Genomic DNA, 13,010 nt, shown 5'->3' on the forward strand with positions numbered 1-13,010 from the left:
GAACCAAAGAAGAAGTGAGCCATGAGTCTATTTATGAGCTGAGTATTCTGTGTGGAAGGAAAAAAATATGTGAAGACCTGCTTTGGGAAGGCAAATGGTGTTTTATGTGAAGAGTAGGCCCACCATAGATGCAATAGAGAGAACAAGGAGAATAGTAGAGAAGATCAGAAATGAGATGGATGTCAAGTACTATAGGACTTCATTTTTGTGTGTGTATGATTATAGCATGACTTAATTTACTTTTTGTTAGTCCTGGGGCTTGAACTCTGGGCCCAGTCACTTTCCCTGACCTTCTTTTGCTCAAGGTTAGTGCTCTTCCACTTGAGCCACAGTGCCACTTCTTGCTTTTTGAGTAGTTTATTGGTGATAAGAGTCTCACAGACTTTGCTGCCTAGGATGGCTTTGAACTGCAATCCGTAGACCTCAGCCTCCTGAGTAGCTAGGATTGTAGGCATAAGCTACCCACACCAGATTAATTTTGAAAATAGACTAAAGGAAAGCATTTGAGTAGCACTTGTTAGTCTAAAAAGCAATAGTAATGGCCTGGATAACACTGGAAGATATGGTCAGAATCTGGACATATTTGGAATATAGAGCTAAAAGGGTTAGCACATCTTTGACACTTGGTATGATCTATCAGTGGTGTGAAAGAAGAGTCAAACAACTACTGAGCACCAGTGGCTCAGGCTTGTAATCCTAAGTACTCAGGAGGCTGAGATCTGAGGATCCTGGTTCAAAGCCAGCACTAGCAGCAAAGTCCATGAAACTTACCTCCAATTAACCATCAAAAAGCTGGGCTTAGAGCTATGGCTCAAGTGGTAGAGCACTAACCTTGGACAAAAAAGCTTAAGGTCAGTGCCTAGGTCCTGAATCCAAGCCTCAGGAGGGTACACACATACACACACAAAGACTCCAGTCATTTGCTGGGTTGATCTCAGGACATTATGCTGCGAGGCAAGTGTAGGCCAAACAGCAGAAGGATTTTCCATTACTTTGGAAAGAGAAGAATGTAGGAGGAACTGCTTTGGAGCAGAAGATCAGGATTTTGCATCTGTACATGTTTTAAAGTGCATAGATTTGAAATGCATGTTGGGAGAGCCTAGTCTGGTGGCTAATACCACTAATTTTGGTTTGAGGCCAGCCCAGGCAAATGGCTAGAGCACTCATGAGACACTCAAATCTCAACTAAATAAATACAAGAATGATGAAATTCAAAGAGATTGTGCAGTACTGAAGATGTGAATGAAGACAGAAAAGGTCCAAGAACCAATTCCTGGGGTACTTTGGTGTTTAATAATTAGCAAACTGAGTGGTGTGGATCACACCCGTAATCACAGCACTTTGGAGGCAGTGGTGGGAGGATCATGAGTTGAGGCCAGTCTAAGCTACATTAAGAATTCAAGCATATCCTGAGCTACAATAGTGAGACCTGTCTCCAAAAACAAAAATGCAAAACAAACAAGAAAATCCCAACTAACCAACAAAACAAACAAACAGACAAAAATGTCTGGGATTTTAAGAATCAAAAAACAAGAACATCCCATGAGGTAGAATGTCTAGGTGTTCTGTAAAAATCTCAACACACATTTCAACACACATTTAACTCTTCATCAGATATTAAGTCCTATATTTTTATTTCTAGACCTCATTATATCTTACATAACATGTATTCAACACTTGTTCAATTACTAAGTGAATGAGTAAGAGCAAAAGTAGAATGGAATTTTAGACTCTGATTGAGGAGAATGAATAAATTCATTCAATAGCTTTGGCATATGTAGTCAAAGACACAGTGCCAAAAAGAAATGACTTTTTTGGCTAAAAGTATAAAGCTATCCCCTGTCTCTTAGTGAAGATAGAAACTGAAAGTTAGTTATAGATACTCAGTATTCTGGGAATTTTGAAAATTAAAATAGTGGTGTCTGAGGACTTTTATTTACATTTAGAAACAACAAATAGAGCCAGCAACCTTAGGAAATAAAATAAATAAATCTCTTCTCAACTCTATGCCACATACAAAGGCCTTGTTCTCTTCTTGCAATCTGTTGGTTTTGTTCTTGCCTCTGTCCCTTTACAATTCTTCTGGCCCCAGGCATTTATTTTTATTTTTGTACTGATTTGGGGCTTTAACTGAGGGCCTCGGTGCTGCTCTTGAGCTTTTTTTTTTTTTTTTTCTCAAGGCTAGCAATCTATCACTTGAGCCACAGCTCCACTTCTGTCTTCTTAGTGGTTAATTGGAGATCTGAGGCTCAAGACTTTGCTGCTCAGGCTAACTTTGAACTGTGATCCTCAGTTCTCAGCCTCCTGAAAAGATAGGCTTATAGGATTACAGGTGAGTAGCTTTTAAAATTTATTATTTATTCATTCATTTATTTGTTTAGTTAGTGCTGGCACTGGGGCTTGAACTCAGGGTTGGGGCACTGCTGCTTAGCTTTTTCATTCAGGGCGAGCTCTCTACTACTTAAGCTACAATTCTACTTCTGGCATTTTGGTGGTTAACTGGAGAGTCTCATGGACTTTCCTGCAGGATGGCTTTGAACCATGATCCTTAGATCTCAGCCTCCTGAGTACCTAGGATTACAGTTATGAGCCACCTGTGTCTGGCTATGTCCCAGATCTTTGTAAAGCTAGCTCTCCCTTTTTCCCCCCTGGGCCTGGGGCTTGAACTTTGGGCCTGGGAGCTGTCACTAAGCTTTTGTGCTCCATTAGTGCTCTACCACTTGAGTCACAACTCCACTTCCAGCTTTTTGGTGGTTAATGAGAGATAAGAGTCTTATGGACTTTCCTGCCAGTGCTGGCTTTGAACCATGATCCTCATATCTCAGCTTCCTGAGTAGCTAGGATTACAGCCATGAGCTGCCAGCACCCAGTTTTCCATCTTATTTTTTGAAGTGTCAGATGAAATACCATTTTAGAAAGGTCTTTGTGTCCCCAGTCTAAAAAATCCCTACTTTTATCTACAAGTCTGTCTGTATCACAACTCTCTGTACCCTTTCCTCTTGACACTTGTTGCTGTGTGAGATCTCTTTGGTCTTTAATAACATTATTTGCTCATCTTTTAGTACAGAAGCTCCTATCTGTAAAGCTCAGTCATTTAGCATAAATCTAGAACAAGGCTTGGTCCATATATTTTTTTCGTTTTTCCCTTTCTTGTACAATTAGTTTTTACTCATTTATATAGGGTGATTTTTTTTCTGTATTTTCTCCTATTAAGTAAACGAACTCATCCTTGTCATATTGTGGCAAGTAGTTTCCAAGTATATTTATTGACTTTGTCCCTGTTTCTTGGGCAGAAGTTCTAAATTTTTAAGCAAATTATCACTATCTCCCACAGTGGTTTGCTTAGTTGAGTAATAGCACCAACCCAACCATCTTCTCTCTTTTTTCAACCAGGGTGTTTAGAAGTTAATTTACTTAGTATTATTTATGACATTATGGCAAATGCTCAACTAGCTATGTGAAGCATAGCTTTCTCATTTATGAAAAGATATACAATAGTATCAAATCTGTTACAAAGTTGTGAAGATTAAATCAAATTAAGGATAACCCTGCAAGTGAGTGCACCCAATTTAAGAGTTTCTAAATAAGTATGCTTTAGAGCTGCTGTTTCACTATTTATATCCTATGAGTTTTTCTGTCTTATCAAATATTTTAATATTTTAATCCTTCGGGAATTTATTGTCGTTGCACCAAATGGATTATTTTAATGTCTACAATCAGCTTTGGGTTTGGAGCTTGCACGTGATCTCCTCAATAGCTTTTTTTTTTAATTTAAATTTTATTAAAGGTGATGGACAGAGGGGTTACAGCTACATAAGTCAGTTAACGAGAGCATTTCTTTTTTTGGCAGGGGGAGGGGGTCCGGTCGTGGGGCCTGAACTCTGGGCCTGGGCGCTGTCCCTCAGCTCTTCAGCTCAAGGCTAGAGCTCTACCACTTGAGCCACAGCACCACTTCTGGCTTTTTTCTTTTTGCTTATGTGGTGCTGAGGAATCGAACCCAGGGCCTCATGCATGCAAAGCAAGCGTTCTACCACTGGCCCATTCCTGCAATCCTATGTACTCAGAAGGCTGAGAGCTGAGGATCACGGTTTGCAGACAGTCAGGGCAGGAAAGTCTTATCTCCAGTTAGCCACTGGAAAACTGGAAGGGGGGGTGGAGACGGTGGCTCAAAATGGTAGAGCAAGCAGAAAAGCCCAGGGACAATGCCCGGGCCCTGAGTTCAAGCCCCCCCCCCCCAAACAGCCTACTGGCAGGAAGTTGAGTAAAATCACTGGCTAGGTGAACGGTGGGAGCTGTGTGGGCTGCCGGTGACAGACCCCGCCTCCTCCCGGCCCTGTCCGCCCCCTCCTCCCGGCCCTGCCCGCCCCCTCCTCCCCGCACCTCCCTTTCCCCACCCTCCGCGGTCCGCGCCCCGCCCTCCCGCCCCCACCCATCTGCCCTTCCAGCTCCGGGTTCCTGTAAACCCCGGGCAGCCCAGCCAACCTTGCGGACTCTACCTTTCCACTACCTTCGCTAGACGTCCATCCCCTGGATTCGCACGTGAGTGCGGGCCTCCCCCGCTCCCGGGCGGGTGTGCCAGCCCCCCACCCCGGCCAACCACCAGCTTCTCGCGGGAGGGGGGGCGGAGGGCAGCCGGGCCGCAGGCTCCGGGCTCCGGGCCCCGGGCCCGCCCGGCCTGCGCTGCTCTGCTCCTCGGGTTCCTGCGGCCGCGGACGAGCGGGGCGCCCTGCCTGCGAGGCCCACGGCCTGTAAAGGCACGGGGTTCGAGCCGGGCTTCGGTGGCTCACGCCTGTAACCTCAGCTGCTCAGGAGGCTGAGAGCTGACGATGGAGGTTCGAAGCCAGCCCGGGCAGGAAAGTTGGTGAGGCTCTAGCTGGACGTAGAGCCGTGGCTCAAGGACTGGCCTTGAGCCGAAAGAACCCAGATTCCTGAGCTCAAGCCCCTGGAGTGCCCCCCTCCAAAACCCAAAAAACAGCTACAGTCAGAGAGAAAAGCAGGGTTCGCAGCGCCTCCCCGAGGAGCCGGTCCCGCTTCTCAGAGCTGGGCCTGGCGCAAAGGCCTCCTGACCGCGGAGCTGGCGCCTGGGCCCGCGGTGCCCAGGGCCCCCGGGAGGAGCGTCAGGTGCGTGGCCTGGAGCCGGCAGGGGGCCCAGGGTCCCAGAATCACCCGGGACAGCGGGGTGGGGCCCCTGCACCGCGCCGCAGGTGAACCGGGTGAACCAGGCGTGCGTGCGTGACACTGCCCGGTGAGGCGGACGGAGGTGATCGCCCATCAGAGTAAAGCAAGGGCTCGGAGGAATACTGCTCAGCACCTCCGGAGTTCGTGTTCCTGCTTCGAAGCTGTCCAGTGCCCTGGGCTTTCTACAGAAGGGGCGTGGAGGAAGTGCCGTTGCGCTTATTTCCCTGCCAGAAACTTGTGTAAGCCCAAGTGACCATCGTTTTCTTCCTGATGCACTTAATGGTTATCTCGTTTGCTTCTTACTGTGACCTTTTCATGGCCGTCTCTGTCGTGGAAAATCAGAAAATCAGGTGTTAAATATAGCAATTATTGATTACAGTGTCTTACAACTCTGCTTGATCGTTTTTATGGATGTTGGCTTATTTAATGCTCACAGACACTTAGATGCTGTTATCTATTTGCTACCCCAGGAAACTCAGTGTGGCAGGACTTGCATGTAAGTCTGAATGATTTTAGGGCACAAGTCTGAGGACTTAAGTAAAGGAGAATTTAGGCTTTGAAATGGATTGATTAGCTGTGTGATCTTAAGCGGGATACTTAACGTTTTAGAGCAAGTTTCTGCATTTGTAAAACAGAGATAAATAAATACCTACTGTGTCAGAGAGCTGTTGAGAGGATTTGGTGAAGTTTGTATTTGTAAAATATTTAGAAAAGTGCCGGGCACCTAGTGGTAAGCTACTATTCTTACCTTCGTCCTGCCTTGGCCATTAATTGGAATCAGCAAACTCCAGCTGTGAATGCTGCCATCCTCATCTCTTCAAAGCCTGTACAGGCCTTGGAGCACAGGTAAAGGAAAATGGCAAAGGATGGGAGACTTATGTGATGGCAATTGGACTGCACCAATAGATGCCTTAGGTGTTAATCTGAGGTTCTTCGGGGCTTTATTTTCTTTAATTAATTTTGATTTTGTGAGTATTTTTAAAAAGGCAGTTCCTCTGGCTGGATAAATTGATACAAAGCATCCCAATCTGGGATGAAAAACTTTAAAAGGCCAGTCTCCAGGACTGGACCATTCTGAGATTCTCTATATGATTTGTGGAACTGAATTTCTGGTCCTCAGACTAAAAGGTATCTGCCAACTCCAAAATGAACTATGCCATTCCTTTCAGGATTTCTCCTCCTTGGTCTAGCCCCTGATGAAAAGGAGGTTCCAGGAATTCTTTGCCTCTGGGAGTATCTTAATGATACCTCTCCCACTTTTACCTATAAGTGTGAACATCTTCTACACAATGCTCTTCATTTTCACATAAACGTAAGACAACCTAACAATTACACATTTAAAAATATTATTGGGCTAGGGGATGGCTCTGGCCCTAAAGTCAATCCCAGCTCTGCTCAGTAAATGAAATATTTTAATACTCCTTATTTCTGCTGCCCTGAATACTCTTCTCTTCTCTTCTCTCTTCTCTTTCCTCTCCCTCTCCCTCTCCCTCTCCCTCTCTCTCCTTCCCTCCCTCCCTCCCTTCCTTCCTTCCTTCCTTCTTTCCCTTCTCCCCCCTCCCCTCCCCTCCCCTCCCCTCCCCTTCCCTCTCCTCTCCTCTCTTTCTTCCTTTGCCAGTCCTGGTGCTTGAAGTCAGGTCCTGAGCACTGTCCCTAATGCTTCTTTTTTCTCAGGGCTAGCACTCTACCACTTGAGCCACAGCGTTACTTTCGACTTTTTCTGTTTATGTGGTGCTAAGGCACTGAACCTAGCGCTTAGTGCATGCTAGGCAAGTACTCTACTGCTAAGCCACATTACCATACCCTAAATACTTATTTTCTCTGTTAGCTTCTATTTAGAAACCCAGTTCATAGTATATGCAGTGTTCATTCAACTCTTTGTAGAGTTTTTGGTTTTGTTTTTCTTCCCCTCCCTCCCTTTTCCCTCCCTTCCTCCCTTCCTTTTCTTTCTTTTCTTTCCTTTTCTTTCTTGACAGAGTCTGTCTAGCACAGTCTGGACTTGAACTTGTGATACATCTACTTCCTGAATGATGGGATTACAATTATATGCCACCAAGCCCAGCTGTGTGTGTGTGGGGGGGGTATTTGTTTTTTTTTTTCCGAAGTACTGAGAATGAACCTGAAGCCTCATACATGCTAGGCAGCAAGTATTCTACCACCAAGCAACATCCCTTTCATATAGCTGTAAATGTAACTTTTAAATTTTTTGCCTTATTTTCTTCTTGTGATCACTGGGCTTTTTTTTTTTTTTTCTATTAACTGTTTTCCTTCACTTCTCAAATTTTCTTTCCACAGGTTATTTATTAGGCCAGAAACGTATGGCTCTCAGCAAAACTAAGAAAGATAATGTCGAATGAAAAAGTGATATCAAGACATTTTGACTTTTAAACATTATAATGAACCATTACTGTTCATGCAAGCATTATCTCTCAGGTCGATCTTTCAGTTAGAATCAACGGGACTCAGCAAGCTGGAAGAAGCTAAAATAGGATATTCCTATCAGACCTGTATTACCTTCTAGCTTCTGTATTACCAATCTAGCTTTCTTTCCACCAGTGTTTTCCTTTATGTTTTTATTTATCTTGTTAGTTTTTCTGAGTGTTAAAATCCAAATACATTGGATAAATTACATGATTGGAAATTTTTTTTTGTATGTGTATCACGATAATGAGGATTGAATTCAGAGTCTATTATTCGGATTTGGCTATTTTACCCAAGGCTGGCATTCTACCACCTGGCTGCACCTCTACTTCTGGCTTTTTTGCTAAATAATTGGAGGTAAAGAGTCTTGTAGGCTTTCCTGTTTATGACTTTCCTTCCCAGGTTGGCTTAGAACCTCAATCCTAGATTTCATTCTCCTGCAAAGTTAGGACTATAGGTGTGATCCACTAGTGCCAGCTTGGGAAATTTCTTAAAGTACTGGCCAAGAAACAGATTTAAATTAACACCTAGACTTAATTTAACAACATTATTTAAGATTCTGATAGTGATTATCAAATGCAGTTATTATGTGTACATTGTTATAAAGTTCTGATAACTATAAGATTCTGATAGTGATTATCAAATGCAGTTATTATGTGTACATTGTTATAAAGTTCTGATAACTATATTTACACAGGTTAGAAAGACATTGAATGTGGACTGATAATAGAGTTCTTTGGGAGAGGCTGTTCATTCTTTTTATATTTAATAATTTAGTAAAATGTGATCACAGATTTTAAAATGACAGGGAAATCAGTCAATGGTCAGTTTAGGAAGGTAGTGTATTAATACAATTTGCTCATTAAAAAATGAAAGGAAGTACTGTACAGTTAGGTTGATAAATCATTTTGAAATATCCTCTTACCAAATGGATATAGTATGTTTAGTTTTTGTGGTAATTACCAAAGCAGTGGTTAGGTTGCAATACACCATACCAATCAGCTACTTAGATATTTTGAAGCTCTTAGTTTCTTCTGCTGCTAGACTTTAAGATTATAATCAGTGCATGTTAAAAGATATGTCTACAAATGTAAAGAGAAACTTGTTGGTGCACATTTTTTTAATCTCTTAAAGGCTCAGAATTTTTTTAAACCAAAGATGTAAAAAGCAAAACAAATATTTCCTGATGGCATTATCAGCAAGGATGCTGAGATAAGTATATGATCATGAATTTGAGCAAAAAGGCTTAGGAACACTGCCTAAGCCATGCATTCAAGCCTCAGGATCAGCACTAAATAAATAAATAAGAAGTACATACAGTTTTATCTTGATCTTATTGCTACAAAGATATCAACTAAGGCCTTTTCTTTAATTTCTCTAAAAACTAGTCTTTAAAATGTATTATTCTATTCTATGATTCATAGCAGGCTAAAGAGATTACTAATATGCTTTTCAAGTTATACTATCTCAGCACTGCATCTACATTTTAGAAAAGTCTGTTCCATCAGAGTTACAGTACAGTATAGGTTCACTTAGAGAAGTGTTAGACGTGAGAAGCAATGACCACTTGAGCCACAGCTCCACTTCAGGTTTTTGGGTGCTTAATTGGAGCTAGAGTCTCACAGACTTTTCTGCCTGGTCTATCTTTGAATTGCAGTCCTCTGTTTGCAGCCTCCTGAGTAGATAGAATTGTAGGCATGAGCTATTGGTGCCCCACACTAATGACAGTTTAAACTTAAAAAAACAAAAAACAAAAAACTTGGGAGACAAGTGTAGGGACAGGACTAAGCACATACTCTACTATGAAAAGCTACCTCTTAGTGCCTGTAAACACTTTTGAAAAAATGCGGTATTACAAAACTTTTTGTTTTTGCTGTCAGGTACTGAGAACTTAAAAATGTGAGAATCTGTGGGTAGTTAAACTCACTTCCTCCTCTAGCTGCATTTACTTAATAGACTAGACCCTATCTTTTGTTTGTTGAAGTGCATTATGTTTTCAAGTTATGTGAGACTTTAATCACAGTTTCAAGCAGAAGTCCTTAATTAGTGAGAAAGTATCTAAGTATATATTTTTCATATCTACCTTTTTTAGTAGAGCAAGATAGAGGCCAAGTTTGGAAAACTTGTTCTTCCATTTCTCCTTTTAGTTCTTATAAATAATTGTGATATATTCTATTCATTAAACAAGTTCTGTGTTCACTATAATTAAACTGAAGTAGTATAACAGTTGGAAAAAAAAAAAGACCTAAAGAAGTTAATGCTTTTCCTCCACACAAGCCCACCTGTGTCCAATGTAATTTATTCCGGATCTGATAATCATTCCTGTTTATATCTTTCTTAATTAAAGGAAAGAGTGTGCTTTTCTCTGTTTCTTATGCATTTGCTTTTGATTTCATTCTATTTCCCCATTTCTCCTGTTTTGTGGCAGAGATTAAAGCAACAACAAAGAAACAAAAACTCTAGGCATCAGTATTTTCCTACTAAATAGAAGACAGGGTTTGTTTAAATCCTTTAATGTTAGAGTTTTATTCTCAGCTTGCATTCATTTTATTTACTGAAGTAAATTTTATTTTATTTTATTTTATTTTTTTACTTATTTACTTATTTATTTATTTTACTTATTTATTTATTGAGTCTAGGGTCTGGAACATGCAAGTCATGCACTCCATCATTGACTCCATCCACAGCCAGACTGGTTATTAATGCAGTTATATTCCTTTTATGGATTGAATTTTCAGTATCCCCTAGGGGCTCATGTGCTGAAGAGTTGGTATTTTTGTCACAGCGACAGAAAGCTAACAATTCTTGAGAATAAATATTGGTGGTCTAAAATGGTCCAGCTTACCTGTGTATGGAGATGTCCTAGAAGCAGAACGTACTTCCTAACCTTAAGTCATTTATAGGCTAATGGGCTATCCACAAAAAGAACTGCTGTGATACAAATATAAACTCTCCAGTTCTTCCCCTCCTGCGGCAAGTTGCTGTTGTTTACGCAAGACATACAGCCTAAATAATATCCTTGAACATTTAAAAACCTTATTATTAATTTGTGTAAAGATAGAGATGGCATTTGTTGTATTAACTAATAAGCAATAAATGAATCAAATAAAAATATTGTAATTATACTAAGCAAATACTAATTTAATGTCTTGAAAGCATTTTGGGATGGTGGGAAAAAGAAGTCTGTGTCCTAGCTTTGGTTCTACCATTTATTAGTGGTGGTGAATTAGGCTGAGTAATTTGACTTGGAGAAACTCATCTTTTACCTAACAGGCACTTTGCAGTGTCTTGATAATTATCAATCTTTTGAAAATTATCATCGTGTTCTAAGGTAGTCAGTTCAGATAGTTGAATGTTTAACATTTTAGTCACTGCAACAATATGAAGAGTAATCATTATGATTTTCATAAGGGTCGGAGGTAAAATGTTATTTGGAAGCACTTTCTAAACTAGAAAAAGGGAAAACTATCCAGATGTATGGAATTTTTAGCTGTCTTTTCCCCCTTTTATCTTACTTCTCTCCTGTTAATGGGCTTAAAAAAAATCCAATGATCAGTGACAACATAGAGCCCATTCTTTAAAATAGAATATAGTTGCAGGCACTGGATTGCTTTCTGTCTGAAGTGCATAATTTTAATTTTGCATTAAAAAAACTAGGTATCTGTTTTATAAATGATCCTCCTTCCGGAGCTATGGGCTCTTCTCCTTGACCATAGCCCTCTTATCTATTGTAACAGTTGTTGCTTTTCCCCTTCCATTTTTAGGACACGTAGAATGTATTCAATAAATTGTTTTGGGACACTGATGGTGCATGCCTGTAATCCTAGTTACTCAGGAGCTTAAAATCTGAGGATCTCCATTTGACACACCAACAGAAAACTTTATGAGATTCTTATTTAACCAATTAATAAAACTGAGAGTAGAACTGTGGTTCAAGTGGTAGTATGCTAGCTGTCTGAAAAAGAGCTAAGCTAGAGCATATGCAGTAGTCTTTTAATACATGCCCTTACTTCTGGACATCCACATTATGTAGCAACTTTTGGAGGTACAGTCTTACTGCTTCCTGCTGCTTTATTGGAGGAGACACGTTTTACAGTCATGAGCAATTCAGTTTGAGTAACAGTGTGGGATATTTACTGCTGATGCTGCTGGTCCTCACGCCAGCTGTCCCATGATTATCCCTACTTGCTTTCAGATGTGCACACAGGGTGCATTATAGGATGACACTTAAGTCAATCACAGTATTAGAACTAAAAGAAATAGCCAATGTTATCTCAGGCTATTGTTGAATAATTTTTTTTTAAACTATCATAGCTTAAGCCTATTTCAAATTCATGATCTCGCAACTTCAAGCTAGTTTTTCTAACATTGGAACTGCAGATTTGTGCCAAATTGCAAGAAGGGAGAGAGAGAGAGAGAGAGAGAGAGAGAGAGAGAGAGAGAGAGAGAGAGAGAGAGAGAGAGAGAGAGAGCGCAATGCAGGAGGGGAATGAAAGAAGGGATTAGATCTGAGACCATTTTTCTCTAGTCACATGTAGCAAGGCTAGGTAGCAATTGAAAAACATCCACTGGATCTAAAAAGATAGCATATGTTGTAATGAAAATTTGGAGAAAAGAGAGCATGAATTGTTTACATTGAGCCTGCAGTAGCAGTAGATAAGAGGGCTGTAGGCAAAGAGAAGTGGGCAAAGTTCGTGTAATAGTCTTAGAATAGAAGTATGAGTGACTTATTGATTGGAGATCTGATCTGAAGGCAAAGTCATTTTCTAGGTGTTTCTTGAGGGTTTCAGACCAGGATTTCAAGGTAGGATGGAGCCGTCTTACAGTGATTTTGGCCTTGGGTTGTTAACTGAATCCATTCTCATCTGCTCTTCCCTCCATCTTAATCTTTGTATCTAAATTTAGGAATCTCAGAATTTTCTCTTATCACCAGTTGCCTTCTTTGTAGCTGTAGGGTGACTGAAGTTTATGGAAAGCATTTGTAGGTGGTCACTGACTCTCGCTCTCAGTTGTTTTAGGATAAATAGGTCACTAACTTTGCCTAGGTAACTCAGACAAACCCTTCTGAAAGGATTGTGGAAAATTTCTATAGTTAATGATTCATTTATTATTATTCCAAAGTTATTCATAAGCAAGGGTGAAAGAGGTGCTTTATGTCCACTATTTTAAAGTAAGCCATCTATGCAGAGACAATCTATTAAATTATTTCAGGAAATGCTAAAATTACTGGTGAAATTTATGGCACATCTAAGAGATATTGTTACAAATCTGCACCTGTAATGTACTTTTCATTCCATCGATGAGGAAGCTGAGGTACAGATAAGTAATTTGCCAATGGTGACAGATGTCTACTTTAGGAAGACATAGGTGGGTGCATTTATCAGTGGAAGGAATAAAAGATGAAGGCCATT

At 40.8% G+C, this 13,010-nt stretch overlaps 1 protein-coding gene across 2 annotated transcripts in view; it reads left to right on the forward strand.

Annotated features, from left to right (window-relative positions):
- Positions 1–4,450: 4,450 nt before the first annotated feature.
- Cpne3 (copine 3) overlaps positions 4,451–13,010 on the forward strand; it is a 47,067-nt gene continuing 38,507 nt past the window's right edge. Inside the window, exon 1 of one of the 2 annotated variants that reach the window (XM_069991019.1) lies at positions 4,451–4,539. The gene's annotated coding sequence lies outside the window, so the exon portion shown is untranslated. Of the gene's footprint in view, positions 4,540–5,256; positions 5,418–13,010 lie in introns of those variants that run through there. The other variant, XM_069991020.1, reaches the window with a different exon arrangement.

This window comes from Dipodomys merriami, unplaced genomic scaffold (genome assembly GCF_024711535.1).
Source record: "Dipodomys merriami isolate MVZ:Mamm:240054 unplaced genomic scaffold, mDipMer1.0.p SCAF_4, whole genome shotgun sequence".
Lineage (NCBI taxonomy): Eukaryota > Metazoa > Chordata > Mammalia > Rodentia > Heteromyidae > Dipodomys > Dipodomys merriami.